General features: G+C 46.2%; 1 protein-coding gene across 1 annotated transcript in view; it reads right to left on the bottom strand.

Moving 5' to 3' along the window:
- ECE1 (endothelin converting enzyme 1) overlaps positions 1–19014 on the bottom strand; it is a 119728-nt gene that overhangs the window by 62684 nt on the left and 38030 nt on the right. The window lies entirely within an intron of this gene.

The raw sequence follows: 19014 nt of genomic DNA, 5'->3' as shown, positions 1-19014 counted from the left end.
CTGCCTTCTTATAGCCTTCTCTGCAGCCAGAGCGAGGCTTTAACAGCAAATTCTGATCTTGTTACCCTTGCTTCAAACTCTGCAGGGGCAGTCCCTTTACCAGTCCCCCATGGCCCCTGCTCACCCTGACCCTCATCTCGTGCTGCTCCCCACCTCGTCTCACTCAGGCCCCAGCTTCTCTGGCCCTTCCTCTGTTCCTCAGATTCTCCAAGTTTCTCCTTCCCTCAAGACCTTTATAGCGCTGCTCCCTCTATCTGGAACATTCTTTCCTCATCTCTACTCCTCCCATGGCCGGCTCCTGCTTCAGATGTCAGCTTAAATGTCACCTCCTCAAATATCCCAACCATCCTAAGTAGACACCCAAATTCTCGATTATGGCACCCCATTTTCCCCTTTATAGTATTTACTGCAGTCTGTTATTTATTTATTTATGTTGGTTTTTACATCTATCTCCTTCCCCCTCCCCAGAATTGTGAGTTTTATCAGGGCTGGGACCTTGTCTGGCACAGAGAATCCCCATCACATGGCATACCACAGGTGCTCAATAAACTTAAAATGAATGGTAGAACAATTAGAGGGGAAGTGAAAATTACTCTGGGGAAGTGCCTTTGAATCCTTGTGCATCTAATTTTGCAATGCCCAAAGACAAAGGAAACATGTCTAAGCACCCTGGGAGAGGCAGGGTGCGTGGGAAGAATTTGAATTCTGGGGTCTTCTGCTCCACTCCCACTGGGTGCAGGACTTCCCATTACCCACCCAAGAGAGAGAAAGGGCTCCCAGGCTGCTTCATTTCATGCTGGGCTACAGGTGGGCTTTTTCTGAAATCAGGACTCTCAGCTACACTAAGCAACAGGTGTTAACCACTCCAGGAAAAGACCGTTGAAAAAGAAATTCAAGTCACCAAACATCTCTACTGCCTGGCACAGCAGCTACTATTTCCTAGGCATCTAGGGGTATGAGGTGTTTGTCAGTTCTTCTACATCCATCATCTCATTTAAGCTCTTGGCTCTGAAGCAGGTATTCTTGGCCCCTTTTACAGAACCTGAAACTGAGGCTCGGGGAAATAACTTGCCCAGGTGTAGTGAAGCAAGGGCTCCTTCTCCTTCCGCCTCAGCTCAGAGGTCAGCCCTTCCGGAAAGCTCTCCTGACCATTCTTCTCTGACCCCAAGCAGCATCTGGCCCCCTGCTCTGTGTCCTCCGCCTCCCCAAGCCCCCCATCCCATGCTTCCTTCTATTGAAAGCACAGAGCACCTTAAGTAGGAGAACCTTGAAGGCAGGGGTTGGGTCTCGTCAGGCCTTACATCCCCAAAGGCCTAGTCGGGGGCTAGAGCCTCCACAGGCATCTGAGCGAAGGTGAGAAGCGAAGGAGGAGGCTGGCAGCCCATCCCAGGGGCCGAGGCCAGCCTGTCTGTGGAGGGATGACGAAGGAAGCTCACATACCTCCCAAGCAGAAATCCGCGGAGACCAAGAGCTGTTTATTTTTCAGCACACAAAAGATGAGGGGCCCTTCCTGAAACGCTGCCTGCCGGCCCCGGGCTGGGGAGTGAAACTGAACCCACCTCAGACGTGGGAATGGCTTAGCTGGCTCCGCTCCACGGGGGGCACAGTGGGCCCCAGTCAGCGAGTGACATTCCAACGACAGGGCAGCCCTATCTCTTACCCGCCAGGCTCTGGGCGGGGCCTTCCACACAATGTCTTGCTGGATCCCCACACCCACCAAGAGCCCCAACCTCAGCAGGTATCACTTCCCTTTTAGGAGAAGTGGGAGGGGACAAGGCAGGGAGAGGGGCTGGGCAGACCAGACACCTAGAATGAGCCACTGGGCCCAAGGTATCTCTCCCGACCCCGTGAAGCCCTGTGAGGTGGGGATCACCACCTCCACTTTACAGAGGAGAAGACTGAGGACTGGGGAGGTGGCGGCACACACCGTCCCCCGCCCCTACTGCCCCCCTCCCCTGCCCCAAGTCACCTGCCTAGAGAGTGAGATGCCAGGATGTGAATCCTCGCTGCCTGACCTCACCACGCGGCCTCCAGAGAACCCCAGGCACTCAGCTAGTGAGGGGCAGCGCTGGGCCTGGAACCTGGGTCCTGGCCTCCTGGTCCCGTGCTCTTTGTGGAGGGGGAGCTGCTTCTTCAGGTGGGACCTCGTGGAGTCCAGAGGCGCTGAGTGGCAGGGCAGCCAGCGCTGTTCTCCCTAATTGCCTCATTTGCGGTTGTGGGGATGCCCGCAGCCAGGGAGCTTCAGGGAAGGGGAAGAACCTCTGCTGCTCTGGGGGGGAGTCTCTGCCTTGCTCTGCTCCCTCCTCTCCCAGGTCCGCTGAGCCCCTGGATGCGAAATGTGGGCCTGGTGTTCATGAGAAGGGCTTGGCGGAGACCAAGAATGGAGGAGTGGGAACCACGGTCCCCAGTCCCCCCCGCCTGCACAGAGAAGGTGAGGAAAGCCAGATGGAGGGTGTGATGGTGCCCGGCTCTGGAAACCCCACCCTGTGGAAATCAAAGGCCTGGGGTGAACAGAAATGAGAAGTATTATAAACGCTCATGTGTTTCTGATGACAAAGGCCTCTGGCCCAGGGGCAATGGGTGTGATCCCACCGGGCATTTGCCCTGACTGTGTTAGTCACTCAGATGGCTCTCGGGGTTGGTTTGCCCAAGGGCGGTAGGATCTTCCAAGAAATCTAGGAGCCCGTCAGAGGCAGCTGTAAGTGAAATTCAGTGAAATTCGGAGGCTTGCGACTCCTTGACCACATCCTCTGAGCCATTTTCACATTCTGTTTCTAAGCCTCAGCTCCTTAGGGATGCTGCCCTTTGTGGCCAGAGCCCCCATCAGTTCTTGCCTCTCGTGCCAGTAATTAGTTGAGATCTGCTGAATCTTTACATGTCATCTAATACACACTCAGGTTATATGTTAGTTAAATACTTACATTTAACAAACACAATGATAGAGTAAAAGCTCTAGTTCCAAACCTCAGTTCAGATCCCCACTATGCCACTTCCCAGTTGCATGAGCCCGGGCAAGTGACTCAGCCTCTCTGTGCCTCAGCTGTCTCATCTGTAAAACGGGGATGAAAATAATAGCACCTCCCTCGTAGGACTGTTGTGATACTTAAATGGTTACTATAAAGTGCTTAGAACAGTGCTGGGCACACAGCATGTGTTAGCTGTTATTATTTGTACCATCAATTCTTATAAAACACAAGGCTCAAAAGCCTCCAATTGATCCCCACCACCTAAAGAACAAAATCCAAACTCCTTAGCTTGGCATTCAAGGCCGCCCGGCAATTGGCCCAAACCTACCTCTCCAGACTCACCCTTCCCACATACCTCTCAGGTGTGTGGCCATCACCCTGACCCCTGATCTATCCCTCACTCAAAAGGAGTTTGCTGAGTCCTTGATGTTTGTCAGGCTCTGTGCGGCAAGCTGAGGGGGCAGCCTTGAGTAGGACTTGGTCACTACCCTCAGGGGACCTATGTCTCCCAAGACTGTGCCCCCTCCACCCCAACTACCGCTCTCCATGACTGGCCTACCTCCTCCTCCATGAAGTCCCCCCTCCTCCTCAGTCAGAGGGAATTAGGCCCTTCCCTCTGGTGTACCCCCAGCATAGCACCTGCATTTTGTTCAGGCCTTTGTCTAGGTGTCTTTATCCCAGGGATGGACCTGGTGGGGATAGGCAGCAATCATTTTATTTCCCTCCATCCCCGGTGTCCAGCACACAACCTGGTATATAGATAACTGGTTAATTTGTATCCAAGATTTTCACCAAGGCAAAGGCATCTGTGACTTCAGCAAAGAAGAAACAGTAGAGTTTAGTTACCTGATGACAATGTAAAATTCAAATACGACAACTGTGGGCAAGGGGCATACAGTAAAAATATAGTCATCACTCCTGAAGATGATACCATGTAACATCTATTACTACTATTACATTATCTATGACATTGCTCAGTGTCTTTTACATGAGAAATTTCCATGTGATTAATTTCTTTTTAAATTTACCACAAAGTTCTTGGAGGAGTGAACTGCTTCTTAGCTCTCTGATTATAGGAATCACAGGAATTGGCTGAGGAAGCTCACAGCCAAATGAGAAGCTCACCTATGGGCACTTTTCTGGTCTTTATGTTCAGCTTTGTCCTTGTCCACATTTTCCACTCTATTTTCTCTGCTCCTGATTTTTCATTTCTATTGCATATCATTATATTGGATGTGTTTCAGTTATAACCCATCAGGAATCCTTTGTGGAATAAAGTGAATTAGAAACAACCTGTATCAGGAACATACCTTCCCTATTCTACTCTCCTGGGAATGCAGCTTCAAAGTATTTATTCAACAGTGGGAGTGAGGCAATAAAGACAGACCTGGGCCCAACTCCAGGTTCTCTGGCTCATGTGACCATGTCATTTCCCTTCTAAGGCCTCAGTTTCCTCATTTATAAAAAGGTTCAGTGTAAAGATTAAATGAGCTGAAACAAACTGCCTGGCATAGAGCGTCCCATTCCCAAGTGACCTGGCACCTGGGGGACACACTACAGCACCCACCTCATAAATTGCTTTTCTTTATTTTCCTTCATCACCTTTCCCATTTGCTTCTGCTCTCATCCAGGTTTTCTGATCTTGGCCTTAGTTCAGCTGACATTTGGCGTGAATTTAGCTCTGTTGCTGTACTCCAGGCAAAACCAACTGACTTCCTGGGTGTCGAGGCTAACATCAACAATAAGTCTAATTACCGAAAGATAGTATGTACTCTTGATATGATGTGATAAAAATGGTACTTTACCTCTGTGGCTTTCCTCCCCAAAGCATATTACCCCAGTCTAACCCTAAGAAAAATATCAGACAAATCCCAATTGAGGGACAGCCTACAGACTATCAGCTGAGGACTCCTCAAAACTGTCAAGGTCATCAAAACAAGAAAAGTCTGAGAAACGGCCACAGCCAAGAGGAGGTTAAGGAGACATGACAACTAAATGTAATGGGGTATCCTCAGTGGGATCCTAGAACAGAAAAAGGACATTAGGCAGAAACTTAAAGAAAACTGAATCAAGTATAGACTTTAGTTAGTAATAACGTATCAATGTCAGTTCATTAATTGTGACAAATGTACCATATAATATATTAATAATAGGGGAACTGGGTGTGGGGCGTAAAGAAACTCTCTGTTCTATCTTCCCAATAATGCTATAAATCTGAAACTATTCCAAAATAAAACATTTGTTAAAAAAAATAACTGGCTGCCCCCTAAAACAGAAAACAAAGTTGTCGACACTGACACAAGCCCAGCACTGCCCAGTTCTCAAGGTTCTTTTATACCCTCATCTTATTTGTGTCTCATGATCAATCACCCTGTGGAATAAGCCCAGGGATCCCCATTTTACAGATGAGGAGACTGAGGCCAGAGAAAGGAAGCGGCTTGCCTGTTAGTGGCAGAGCTGAGACTCAAACCCATATCTTCCTGACCCTCTCAGGGCCTCTTCCTCTTTTCTAGGTTGACCTCTTCTGGAGACTGTAGGCTGCCCATTCGGGATGTGGGAAATAGGGAGGGATATAATGGGGGGGGGGGTTGGGCTTGGGAAGGGAGATTCCACTTTGTGCCAGATGGAGCTGGAGGCCTGAGCATGGAAAGCGGGAAGGTGGGCAGGAGCTAGGGCGCAGTTAGGAGAGGTTAGTTAGGAGTTAAGGGAGGCCTAAAGGTGAGAAAGATTGGAAGGCCAGGGGCACAGAGCATACATGGGAGGTCAAGGCTGCTAACTACCTCCTTGGAGAAGGCAGCAACCCTGCCGGCCAATGAGTCAATCACCCTAGTCTGGACCAGAGTCCCAGGCTGGGCTCCCCTTAACGTGCTGGCAGTGGGAGACTTGCCCACACATGCCGGGAGCTGAAAAACATTCACCTACTTGGCCTGGTGTTGACTCACCTGCCTGGGGGCCCTGGAGGCACTGAGAGCCTTACCTAGTGCTGCCTACGGACTGTGCCTCAGCGCCTGCCGAGGAGGCCCGCCCACACCCAAGCCCCAAACCTGGCTAGCAACCTCTTCCTTCTTCCCCACGTAGGCCCTCCACCACACCACTGACCGTTCAGGCCCCCTGCAAGGCTCCTACCATGCCTCTCTCCACCCCACCGTTCTGATGGTCTCCATCTGTCATCTCTGCCCCTCTGTCCAGGCCCACTTGGCTCTGCCCCGCCTCTGCCTGGAAGCCTTCCCTGATTAGACCCCCAGTCCGCCATCTCCCAGCTGGCTCCAGCAGAACCTTCTAAACTAACTGATATGATCCAGTCACTCTCCTTCTCACGCAGGCTTCCTGGAACTGGCAGAAGAGAGCATGAGCCTTGGCTGGGCTTCCAGCACTGCCTCCCCACCTACCCCAGGCCCTGATCGGCTCCTGGCGCCTCTCCAGCCTCTCTCACCCTCCCTCACATGCTCGAAACTCAGTAAAATATGAACAGTCAGCCCCCTAAACACACCGTGCTTCCTCTTCCAGGCCTTTGCATGTCCACTAGCCTCTGCCTGGGAGGCCTTTGCTCTCCTCCCTCCCCTGGCTAACCCCTCAGCTCCCAGGCATCTTCCTGCAGGCAGCCTTCTTGGACTTTACTGTGACCCTTGCTCTATGCTCCCCAAAGGCAGCTACACAGCCTTCTAGAATCTCATCCCACCAGAGTGACCAGCAGCCAAGTGCAGCTGTGTGACCTTGACAAAGCTTTCTGTGCTTTGGTTTCCTCATCTATCAAATGATTATGGTATCCACTCCATAGGGTCTTTATACATATTCAACAAGATGCATAAAGTCCTCAGTCCAGTGCCTCACAGAGAAGCAGCGCTCAGTAGATGTCAGTGTGTGTGGCGGTGGATTCAGAAAGGGCTGGCTCTTCAGGTCACACTGAAGATGATGGAAGATGGGAAGGGGAGGAACTGGGAGGACCTATGACACGCCAGGCACCGCGCCTGATCTCCTTGACTCTTCCCCATTAGATAGTGTAAAACAACTGTAATGCAAGGAAGGTCAGTAACTTGCCTCAAGTCACACTTCTGGTAACTAACAAAGCCTGGGTTGGAGCCCAGGTGTATCTATTCCCAAAACTTGTGGTTTTGCCATTATGACAAATAAGATGGCAGCCCCAACCTGCTCCATCCCTACCACTTCAGGCGCCACCTCTTGGCCGGGTTAAAGGGGCTGGGTTGTCCACTCCTATAACCAAGCACCAAGTTCAAGACAGACGAGAAACCTGCAGCGGGCCATAAGCTGTGCAGGATGACCAGGCTGGGTAAGTCCCAGGCGGGGAAGACCAAGCATGCCCAAGCATTTGTCGATCTAATCACATAAAACTTCGGACAAAGCTAATCTGTCTCCCTTAGTGATATTTATAATGGTGATGACAGAGCTGCCCAGTAATTAGGCTCAGCCAGGAAGCAGTTCATGGCAATGGTTATAATTAGTATTTGTGTTACACGGGTGGGCGGGTGAGGACTGGGATGAGGGGGAGGAAGCAGGCGGGGCAGGAAGCCTTGGGGACTCCTTGGATCCCTGAACAGAGGTGGCCAGGGCCCTCACACTTTGTGCCAGGCCCTGTGCCAACAGACTCATGTGGATAATCCTGTTTAGCTTTCATGATAACTCTGTGATGTGGGCCCCATTATCCATTTTCTAGGGTGAGGGAACAGGTTCAGAGAGGTCCATTCACTTGTGCAAAGTCACACAGCCAGTGAAGAACAGATCCAGGGTCCATACCGGCCTGCTCATCTTCCCCTCCAGCCCAGTGATGTTCTAGACAGCAGGGGGTAATCAGGACTTGGGCTGGGAGGCAGGAGATCTGTATTCTGGACTGAGTTCCAACACTGCCTTACCCTGTGCCTCAGCTAGTGACTTCCCCTCTCCAGGACAAAAAGAGAAGGTGTGCCTGTCAGGCTGGGAGTGGCTGAGAGTGTGAACTTGGGAGGTAGGCTCCTGGGATTCTAAGCTCTGGGCAAGCCACTTAACCATCTGAGCCTCAGTGTCCTCATCTGTAAAATGGAGACCAGTATTGCCCTCATAGGGTTGTGAGGGTTAAGTTAAAAAGCTCAGAACAATGCCTGAATATTATCATCATTTATGGGAAAGGCACGTGCTTTGGAGTCAGTTTTTCCATCTGTAAAATGGGGAGGTAGTTACTAGATTCAAAGAGTGGTTTGAAAGCATATGTTTTTTAACCCCATAGAGCCCTCTATTTAATTTATTATTATTATTTTTAGTTAATACATCCAGTTTTTATTTTGTTTTAATTTTACTTATTTTTGAAGTATAACTGACCTAAACACTATGTTAGTTCCAGGTGTACAATATAGTGATTTGATATTTCTATACATTACAAAAGGATCACCACAGTAAGTCCAGCTAGCATCAGTCACCATACAAAATTATTACAATATTATTGACTATATTCCTCATGTTGTACATTTCATCCCTGTGACTCTTTTATTTTGCCACTGGAAGTCTGTACGTCTTAATCTCCCTCACTTATTTCACTCATCCCCCTACTTGCCTTCTCTCAGTCAACCACCTGTTTGCTCTCTGCATCTATGACTCTGTTTCTGTTTTGTTACATTTGTTCATTTGTTTTGTTTTTTAGATTCCACATGTAAGTAAAATCACACTGTATTTGTCTTTCTCTGTCTGACTTATTTTACTTAGCATAATACCCTCTAGATCTATCCACGTTGTCGCAAATGGCAAGATTTCATTCTTTTTTATGGCTTAGTAATATTCCATTTTATACACACACACACACACACACACACACACACACACACACACACACACACACCACATCTTCTTTATCCATTCAACTATCAATGGGCACTTAGGTTGCTTCCATATCTTGACTATTTTAAATAATGCTGCAATGAACGTTGGAGTGCATATATCTTTTCAAATTAGTGTTTTTGTTTTCTTCAGAAAAATACCCAGAAGTGAAATTGCTGGATAATATGGTAGTTCTATTTCTGATTTTTTGAGGAACCTTTGTATTATTTTCCATAGTGGCTATACCAATTTATATTCCTACTAATGGTGCATGAAGTTCTCTTTTCTTCACATCCTTGCCAACACTTGTTCTTTGTTTTGATTACTGTAGCTTTGTATTATAGTTTGAAATCAGGGAGCATGATATCTTTAGTTTTGTGCTTTTTCAAGATTGTTTTGGCTATTTGGGGGTCTTTTGTGTTTCCATACAAATTTTAGAATTATTTGTTCTAGTTCTGTGAAAAATGTCATTGGTATTTTGATATGGATTTCATTGAACCTGTATATTGTCTTGAGCAGTATGGTCATTTTAACAACAGTAACTCTTCCAATCCATAAGCATGGTATATCTTTCCATTTTTTGTGTGTCTTCTTCAGTTTATTTCATCAGTGTCTTACAGTTTTTAGTGTGTAGGTCTTTTACCTCCCTGGTTAAACTTATTCCTAGGTATTTTACTCTTTTGGATGCAACTGTAAATAGGACTGTCTTCTTAATTTCTTCTTCTGATAATTCATTGTTAGTGCATAGAAACACAATAGTTTACTGAATATTAATTTTGTATCATGCAACTTTACTAAATTCATTTATTAGTTCTAATAGTTTTTTATAAGATCTTTAGGACTTTCTATATATGGTGTCATGTCATCTGCAAACAGTGACAGCTTTACTTCTTCCTTTCCAGTTTGGATTCCTTTTATTTCTTTTTCTTGCCTGATTGCTGCAGCTAGGACTCCCAATACTTTTATGTTGAATAAAAGTGGTGAGAGTGGGCATCCTGTCTTGTTCCTGATCTTAGAGGAAATGCTTTCAGCTTTTCAACATTGAGTATGATGTTAGCTGTGGGCTTGTCATATATGGCTTTTATTATATTGAGATATGTTCCCTCTACACCCACTTTATTGAGAGTTTTTATCATAAATGGATGTTGAATTTTGCCAAAAGCTTTTTCTGCATCTATTGAGATTATCATATGATTTTTATTCTTCAATTTGTTAATTTGATGTATCACATTGATTGATTTGCAAATATTGAACCATCCTTGCATCCCTGGGATAAATCCCACTTGATCATTGTGTATGATCCTTTTGATGTATTGTTGAATTTGGTTTGCTAATACTTTGCTGAGGATGTTTGCTTCTATGTTCATCAGTGATATTGGTCTATAATTTTTTTCTTTTCTTTCTTTCCTTCCTCCCTTCCTCCCTCCCACTCCCTCCCTCCCTCCCTCCCTTCCTTTGTGTGGTGTCTTTGTCTGCTTTTGGTAACAAGGTGATACTTGCCTCTAAAATGAGTTTGGAAGCATTCCTTCCTCTTCAAGTTTTTGGAATAGTTTGAGAAGAATAAGTGTTTACTCTTCTTTAAATGTTTTGTAGAATTCACCTGTGAAGCCATCTGGTCCTGGAGTTTTGTTTGTTGGGAGGTTTTTTTTTTTTTAAATTATTACTACTGATTCAATTTCAGTACTGGTAATTGGTCTTCATATTATCTATTTCTTCCTGATTCAGTCTTCGGAGATTGTAGGAATCTATTCACTTCTTCTAGGTTGTCCATCTTATTGACATATAATTGTTCATAGTAATCTCTTAAGATCCTTTCATTTCTGCGGTGTTGGTTGTAACTTTTCCCTTTCATTCCCGACTTTATGTATTTGGGCTCTCTTCTCTTTTTTGGGGATGAGTCTGGCTAAATGTTTATCAGTTTCATTTATGTTTTCAAAACCATCTTATATTCATTGATCTTTTCTATTGTTTTTTATTCTCTCTTTATTTCTGCTCTGATCTTTGTGATTTATCTCCTTCTGTTAACTTTGGGTCCTGTTTGTCTTTTTTCTAGTTCCCTTAGATATAAGGTTAAGATATTTCCTTGTTTCCTGACGTAGGCTTGTATCATTATAAACTTCTCTCTTAGAACTGCTTTTGCTGCATCCCATAGATATTGCATCGTGTTTCCATTTTAATTTGTCTTCATGTATTTTTTAATTTCTTTTTTGATTTCTTCAGTGACTCACTGGTTGTTTAGTAGCATATTGTTTAGCCTCCATTGTTTGTGTTTTTTGCAGTTTTTTTTTTCTTGTAATTGATTTCTAGTCTCATAGCATTGTGATCAGAAAAGATGCTTGATATGATTTCAGTCTTTTTAAATTTATAGAGGCTGGTTTTGTGGCCTAGTATGTGATCTGTTCTAGAGAATGTTCCATGAGCACTTGAAAGAAATGTATATTCTGCTGCTTTTGCATAGAATGTTCTATATATATCTATTAAGTCCATCTGCTCTAATGTGTCATTTAAGGCCAGTGTTTCCCTATTGATTTTCTGTCTGGATAATCTGTCCACTGATGTAAGTGGAGTGTTAAAGTCCCTACTATTATTGTGTTACTGTCAATTTCTCCTTTTATGTCTGTTAATATTTGCCTTATATATTTAGGTACTCCTATGTTGGGTGCATACATATTTACAATTGTTATATCTTCTTGATGAATTGATCCCTTTATCATTATGTAATATCCTTCTTTGTCTCTTTAATTTTTACAGTCTCTGTTTTAAAGTCTATTTTGTTTGATATTAGTATTGCCACCTCAGCTTTCTTGTTTGTTTGTTTGTTTTTGGCCACCCCGCATGGTTTGTGGGATTTTAGTTCCCTGACCAGGGATTGAACCTAGGCCCTTAGCAGTGAAAGCACAAAGTCCTAACCACTGGACCACCACGGAATTCCCCACCCCAGCTTTCTTTCCAATTCCATTTGCATTGGATATCTTTTCTATCCCCTCACTTTCAGTCTGTGTGTCTTTAGATCTGAAGTGAGTCTCTTGTAGGAAGCACATATATAGGTCTTTTTTTTTTAAAAAAAAACATTCAGCCACTCTATGTCTTTTGATTGGAGCATTTAGTCATTTATATTTAAAGTAATTATTGACAGGTGTGTACTTATTGCCATTTTGTTGTGTCCTGGTTGTTTTTGTAGTTCTTTTTTGTTTCTTTCTTCTTCTTTTGCTCTCTTCCCTTATGATTTGATGACTATCTTTAGAGTTAATGTTTAGATTCCTTTATCTTCTTTTGTGTCTACCTATTCCAGATTTTTGGTTTGTGGTTATCATGAGGTTTATATATAACAACACACACATATATATATATACACACACACACACACATATATGAATATGATATTTATATGATTATTTTAAGTTGATGATCTCTTTAAGTTCGAATGCATGCTAAAAACCTTGCATTTTTACTTCCCCTTCCCACATGTAATGTTCTTGACTTCATATTTTACATCTTTTTGCTTTGTGTATCCCTTATTGTGGATATAGAAGATTTTTCCTACTTTTGTCTGTTAACCTCCCTACTGGCTTTATATGTGGTTGATCTACTACCTTTATGTATATTTGCTTTTACCAGTGAGATTTTTCCTCTTGGAATTTTCATATTTCTGGTTGTGGTCTTTTACCAATTAGAGAAGTTCCTTTCACATTTCTTGTAAAGCTGGTTTAGTAGTGCTGAACTCCTTTAGCGTTTGCTTACCTGTAAAACCCTGTATCTCTCCTTCAAATCTGAATGATAACCTTGCCAGGTAGAGTATTCTTGGTTGTATGTTTTTCTTTTCATTACTTTAAATATATCATGCCACTCCCTTCTGGCCTGCAAAGTTTCTGCTGAAAAGTCAGCTGATCATCTTATGGGAGTTCCCTTAAATAGTTGCTTTTCTCTTGCTGCTTTTAAGATTCTCTCTTTATCTTTAATTTTTGCCATTTTAATTACAATGTCTTTGTGTGGACCTCTTTGGGTTCATCTTGTTTGGGACTCTGTACTCCTGGACCTGGATATCTGTTTCCTTTCCCAGGTTAGGGAAGTTTTCAGCTATTATCTTTTCAAATAAGTTCTCTGCCCCTTTCTCTCTCTCTTCTCCTTTTGGGACCCCTATAATGTGAATCTTAGTATGCTTGATGTTGTTCCAGAGGTTCCTTAAACTATCCTCATTTTTAAAAAATTCTTCTTTTTTTTCCATTCAGCTTGGGTGATTTCCACTATTCTGTCTTCCAGTTCACTGATCCACTCCCCTGATTCATCTAATCTATTGCTGATTCCTTCTAGTACATTTTAAATTTCAGTTATTGTACTCTTCAGCTGTTTGGTTCCTCTTTATATTTTCTAACTCTTTCTTAAACTTCTCACTGTGTACATCCATTCTTTTTTTTTAAAAAATTAATTATTTATTTATTTAATTTAATTTAATTTTATTTTATTTTATTTTTATTTTTGTGTGCGTTGGGTCTTCGTTGCTGTGCGTGGGCTTTTCTCTAGTTGCGGGGGGCTACTCTTCATTGTGCTGCGCGGGCTTCTCATTGCAGTGGCTTCTCTTGTTGTGGAGCGCAGGCCCTAGGTGCATTGGCTTCAGTAGTTGCAGCACATGGGCTCAGTAGTTATGGCTCGCGGGCTCTAGAACGCAGGCTCAGTAGTTGTGGTGCACGGGCTTAGTTGCTCTGCGGCATGTGGCATCTTCCTGGACCAGGGCTCAAACCTGTGTCCCCTGCATTGGCAGGCGGATTCTTAACCACTGCGCCACCAGGGAAGCCCTGTGTACATCCATTCTTCTCCCAAATTCATTGAGCATCTTTATGATCATTCCCTTGAATTTTTTATTGGGTAGACTGCTTATCTCCATTTCACTTAGTTCTTCCTCTGGGGTTTTATCTTGTTCCTTTGTTTGGAACATATTCCTCTGTTCCCTCATTTTGCATAATTCTGGTTTTATTTCCATGTATAAGGTAGGTTTATTACATTTCCCAATCTTGGAGAAGTGGCCTTTTGTAGGAGATGTCCTATGAAGCCAGCAGAACACTCCCACTGGTCATCCGAGCTGTATACCCTAGGGGTGCCCCCTATGTGGGCTGTGTGAGCCCTTCTGTTGTGGTAGGGCCAACTACTGTGGGCGGGGTAGGTGGGGACCCAGTTGGCTACCAAGCCCTGCCTTGTGCAGGGGCTGCTGGCCTGCTGGTGCGTGGGTCTGGGTCCTGTAGAGCCCTTTGTTTTTTGTTTTGTTTTGTTTTTGTTTTTGTTTTTTTTGGCTGCACCACATGGCTTGCAGGATCTTAGTTCCCCGACCAGGGATCAAACCCGGGTCCCCTGCAGTGGAAGTGTGGAGTCCTAACTACTGGACCACCAGGGAATTCCCAGAGCCCTTTGTTTTTAAAAACTTAACACTGCAACCCAAAATACAAAAGAGATATAAGTGGAGCTGCCACTTACGCATTCAACGACCCCATATCCTGACCCTGAGCCTGGTTTCCTCAGAGGTTCCAAGGAAGAGAGTTTGAAAAATCCCTCATCTATGTTTCTCTCTGAGAATTAATGGCTCTAAAGCTCTGATATCAAAGTGAGGTGGATGCAGGCAATGGTGGTCTGGGGCTGGGATGGTGTCACCCAGTGTGGGTGGGACAGACGGGGCCACACCTATGGCAGAGTTCACTGGGGCTTGTTGGCTGTCACCATTCAAGCTAGATAGCTGTTTCCCCAAGAGGTGACTGAGAAGCAGGGGAAAGAGCACTGGACTTGGAATCAGGTGGATGGACCCACATTCCAGCCCAGCCACATGGCCTCGGCCAAGTCGCATCACCTCTCTGGGCCTCACTGTCCTCAGCTATAAGATGGGCATGATAACATCGTCCTCATCTAGCGACATCAGGACCAAACTGAACCACATGCATGTAAAGGCTTTGCAACTGTGAAAGACTGCCCCAAATCAATATTTTCACTTATTTCTGGTAGATTATTTTCCCTTCCTAAGAGCACAGAGTCTGGAGCCAGACTGTGTCGGTTCAAATCTCGATGCCACCATGTACCGGCTGAGGGCCCAGGGTCCAATTACCGAGCCTGTTTCCTCCTGTGTAAAATGACAACATAAAGGAAGGGCTTAGCATAGTGCCTGGCCCACAGTAAGTGCTCAATAAGTGTCTGCTGCTCTTGGTGGAGGGAACAATAACTAATAGCAAACTTGCTCCCTAGTGCCCTCATCCAGTGTAGATGTAGTTGAAGAGGGGTGAGTGGCTCCTCTTGACCCTCTAAAGCATGCAAGTTCAAAAGCTGTAGTTGAGATTTTTTGATTCTGCACTGAAGTGTGGAGCAAGCTTTCCCGGGCTACACTGGGGATATGCCTGTCCTCTGTCCTTAAAAGTCCAATTCAATTCAATAGCTGTTTCCTAGAGGTTCTGTGATGCCTGGGTATTGAGCACCTATCATATGCCAGGCCCTCACCATAACCCTGCATGGTAGGTAGCACTGTACCCATTTGACAGATGAGGAAACTGAGGTTCAGAGAGGTGACATGAGCACCTCAAGGCCAGGCTGCCCCTTCACAATGCACAGGATCTGGAGCCAGGCCCAGGGGGCTCCCCTGGTGTGGAGGCTGCTGGAAGGATTGTGAGGGCCCTGGGGTACCAGCCCATGTTACTTGGTGTTTTGGTGGGTAGTGGTGTTCTGGCCTCCCCCTGTCATGTCCCTCAGGCTTCCGAAACACTTCCCTGCCAGTGACCACAGCCCAGCCCTGCCATGTCATCCGTCCTACAGCCCACGGCCCACGACCCTTTGCTGTGCACCAGAACGGTTGTGAGCATTCTGCGTTCATCACTCATTCAATCCCACCAACGACTTTCTGGAAGTAATCTCTACCTCTCTGAACCTCGGCTTTCTCATTGGTAATATGGGTAATAATAACAGTACATTTCTCAAAAGTGGGTGTGAAGACCTAATCGGAAAAAAAAATAATGGCAAACACTTATTTAGCACTTACTTCAGGACAGGTCCTGGCTCAGTGACACAGGCAAGGGCCAGAGGGGAGGGTCTGGCCTCTCCCTGTCATGTCCCTCAGGCTTCTGGAACACTTCCCTGCCAGTGACCACAGACCTTCTTTCCTCACAACTCCGGGTCCTGAGGAATGCGGCCAAATGGAGCAACAAAAGCACGGGAGTGGGAGCTAGAAGTCCAGGTCTGGTCCTGGCTGCGCCCTCTCTGGGCCTCAGTTTCCTCTCCCGCGGATGTGCTAGAGGACAAGGGAAATGCAGCACTGTTGGGCCTGGTTATCCTTATCTTCCCCTTTCCAACCTCCCCAGGTGACAGGCTTGTCTGAACGAAGCACCAGTGGGTGGAGATGCCCCAGCCACCAGCTCTCCGCAGCGGCAGCCTGGCCTGGCCCTGGGCCGGCTGGCTGATTCTTCTGCCGTCACCTCCTCCTCTCCCCTGCCACCCTTTGGGCCTGGGCCCTCTCCCTGCCAGGTTCCTGCTGCTTTTGTCCTCACTTGCCCAGTGCTCCCTGACACCCTCATCAAGCATCAGCCATGCTTCCATCCTCCCAACCCCACCCCTGGCTGCTTTCCCAGCACATCCTAAAATTGGGGCTCCATCAACTGACAGCCAAGGTGCCTGGACCTGAAAACGACCTGTGCCAGGGCAGTTCCAGCGGGCGGGGCTGAGCCTCTCTCATCGCTCGTTCAGGGTGATAGCACCCTTGGCTGGCAAAGCTGCACCCCAAATGGTATAACCATCCCAGGCAGCTTTGCCCTCCACCCCCGCTCCTGTAGTGGTTAAGAGCGGGGACTCAGGAAGCAGACAGTCGGGGTTCAAATGCCAGCCAAGTACTCTGTAACCTTGGGCAAGTCACTTAATCCCTCTCTGCGTCTCAGCTTACTCATCTGTATAATGGATGCATTAATAAACTGTTAGGAAGATTAGATGACTTAATAACATCGAGTACTTAGAACAGGACCTGAAGCAAAGGAACCAGTCCACAAATATCAGCTACTATTGTAACTAACATTCTGATCAGCCCAAGGCAGAACGCACATCCTGGCGGTCCACAGGTCAAGTCTGGCCCACACATGTGAAGTATCTGGCCTGTAGTGTTGTAATAGGTTTTGAAATGCCAACATTAAGGAGATTTTACATGAAAATCCGTATTTTCAGCTTTCCTTGAAAAAAGACTTGGCAGAAGGAAAAAAAAGAAAAACAGACTTGGCAGTGCTGGGCCCACATTCTCAAGTGGCAACAGCCAGCTGGAGCTGAGGAGCGGCTGCCCCCTTTGGACCGACCAGGAATCCCCAGGGTCCTCCAGCCCCCCACCCCTCCCCATTTCTTGTCTCCTCCTCACGGTAGCCCAGGCTCAGCTGCCACTTTTCATCATGCTGGTACTCTACTTCTTCAACAAAGAGAAAAGAAATATTTCTTATAATCTTGCCTCAGTCAAAAGTGGGAAAATGATTTCTGTGAGGCTTAAAAACAGGCAAAACTAATCCATGGTGACAGACATTAGAACAGCAGTTGCCTCTGAGGACAGGACTGACTGGAAAGGGGCATGGGGGAACTTTCTGGGGGACTGCAAATGTCCTGGAAATGTCCTGTATCTTGATTCCACTGTGGTTACACGGGTGTCTACAGTTGTCAAAACTCATCAAACTGTTTGCTTCTGGCCTGTGCATTTTACTCTATACAAGTTACACCTCAGTAAGAAAAAAAAACAAAGTGCAAGACTTAGAATGGGTTAGAAGGGTCTCGTGTTTCAAAGAAAACATTGTCTGACTCCTCTGTGGGTGTGAAGCAAACACCTGTGAGTTTAATGTACTGACAGCTGGGAAAGAAGACACAACGTAAGGTGCCCCCCTGGGAAATCAATGCAGTGCCCCTTGCTCACATCTGAGTTTGAGACCTACCGTCCAAGGCCACGAACGACTGCTCTCAAAGGACTCTCAGACCCATAATGTCCAGCCCAGTAGCCATTAGCTGCATGTGGCTACTGAAATTAAAATAAAATTAAAATGAAGAATTCAATTCCGCATTTGCACTAGCCACAGCTCAAGTGCCCGATAGTCAGACATGGTTAATAGCACAGATACGGAACGTTTCCATATCACAGAGAGCTCTATTGGACAGCGCTGGTGCACACGCTGGCTATGTAGCTGGGCTAACTTCTGGGCCCTAGGCCAGGGCAGACACTGTGATCACTGCTGCACAGCGCCTGACACACAGTAGCTGTTCAGTAACTGAGCTGAATGAATGAATGAGAATAGAAGCAGTAAATGGTGAGACCTCAGCTTGAACCCTGACCCTGGCCCTCGCCAACTGCGGGGCCTCCAGCAAACCTGCCCTCTGAGCCTCGGTGTTGTCTGTACAGATGGCAGTAGCGATCTCTCCCTCTCTCTCAGGACTGGGCACTTAAACCGATGTTCTCGGGGTGCTCAGAGGACCGGGAGCCAAGAAAAGGCCTGCAGGGGAACTGATGTGCCAGCAGTCCCACTCTGAATTCTAGAACAAGTAGGAGGCATGGGAGTGGTGGGAGGGGCAGTTGGGGGCATTTCTGTTTGTTAGGGTTGTTTCTGAAAATGCTCTGGGGTGGGGTGGGTGGGCACGGGCAGTGGTAAAGATAAAGCAGGCTGGGCCCAGCTCTGTGGGTCTGAGAGGGAGGGCTGCTGAGCACGGGGGAACATCTACATTAGCCCCCATGCCTGGCTGCCAGAATGTGAGCTGGAAATAGCATCGGACACCCACAGACATGGCTGTGGTCAGGGTGTCTGGGACAGGGAGCCACCTCCATTCCCAGAGACCCCTCTGTCCCCTCAGGAGGTGGACTCCCATCAGGGCAGGCCGGGATGGGGGGCTTGCTGGGCCCTGAGCCGAGGCTGGCCCAGGGTCGTCTTCCCTGCCTCCATCCTTCTCTACATCCAGCTATACAGAGCCCCATAAAAGCTGGGAATGTCAGCGCTCATCTGTCCATTCATTCATTCAACAAATATTTATTAGGCACCTACTGTGTGCTAGGAAATGGCTCCACGCTTGACATACATCATTGAACAAGACAAAGTCCTTGCTCTCACGAGCTTGAAGTTTAATAGGAGGGACCCTAAACAATGTTGCTAAGAGTTATTATAATAATAGCATCTAACATGTATTGAGTGCTTACTGTGTGCTGAGCACTGTAAGTGCTTTTTAATGCATTTCTTATTTAATCCTTACAAAAATAATAATATATATTATTATTGAC

This window comes from Balaenoptera borealis (genome assembly GCF_965194805.1).
Source record: "Balaenoptera borealis genome assembly, chromosome: 1".
Lineage (NCBI taxonomy): Eukaryota > Metazoa > Chordata > Mammalia > Artiodactyla > Balaenopteridae > Balaenoptera > Balaenoptera borealis.
This window is presented reverse-complemented; position numbering and strand designations above follow the sequence as displayed.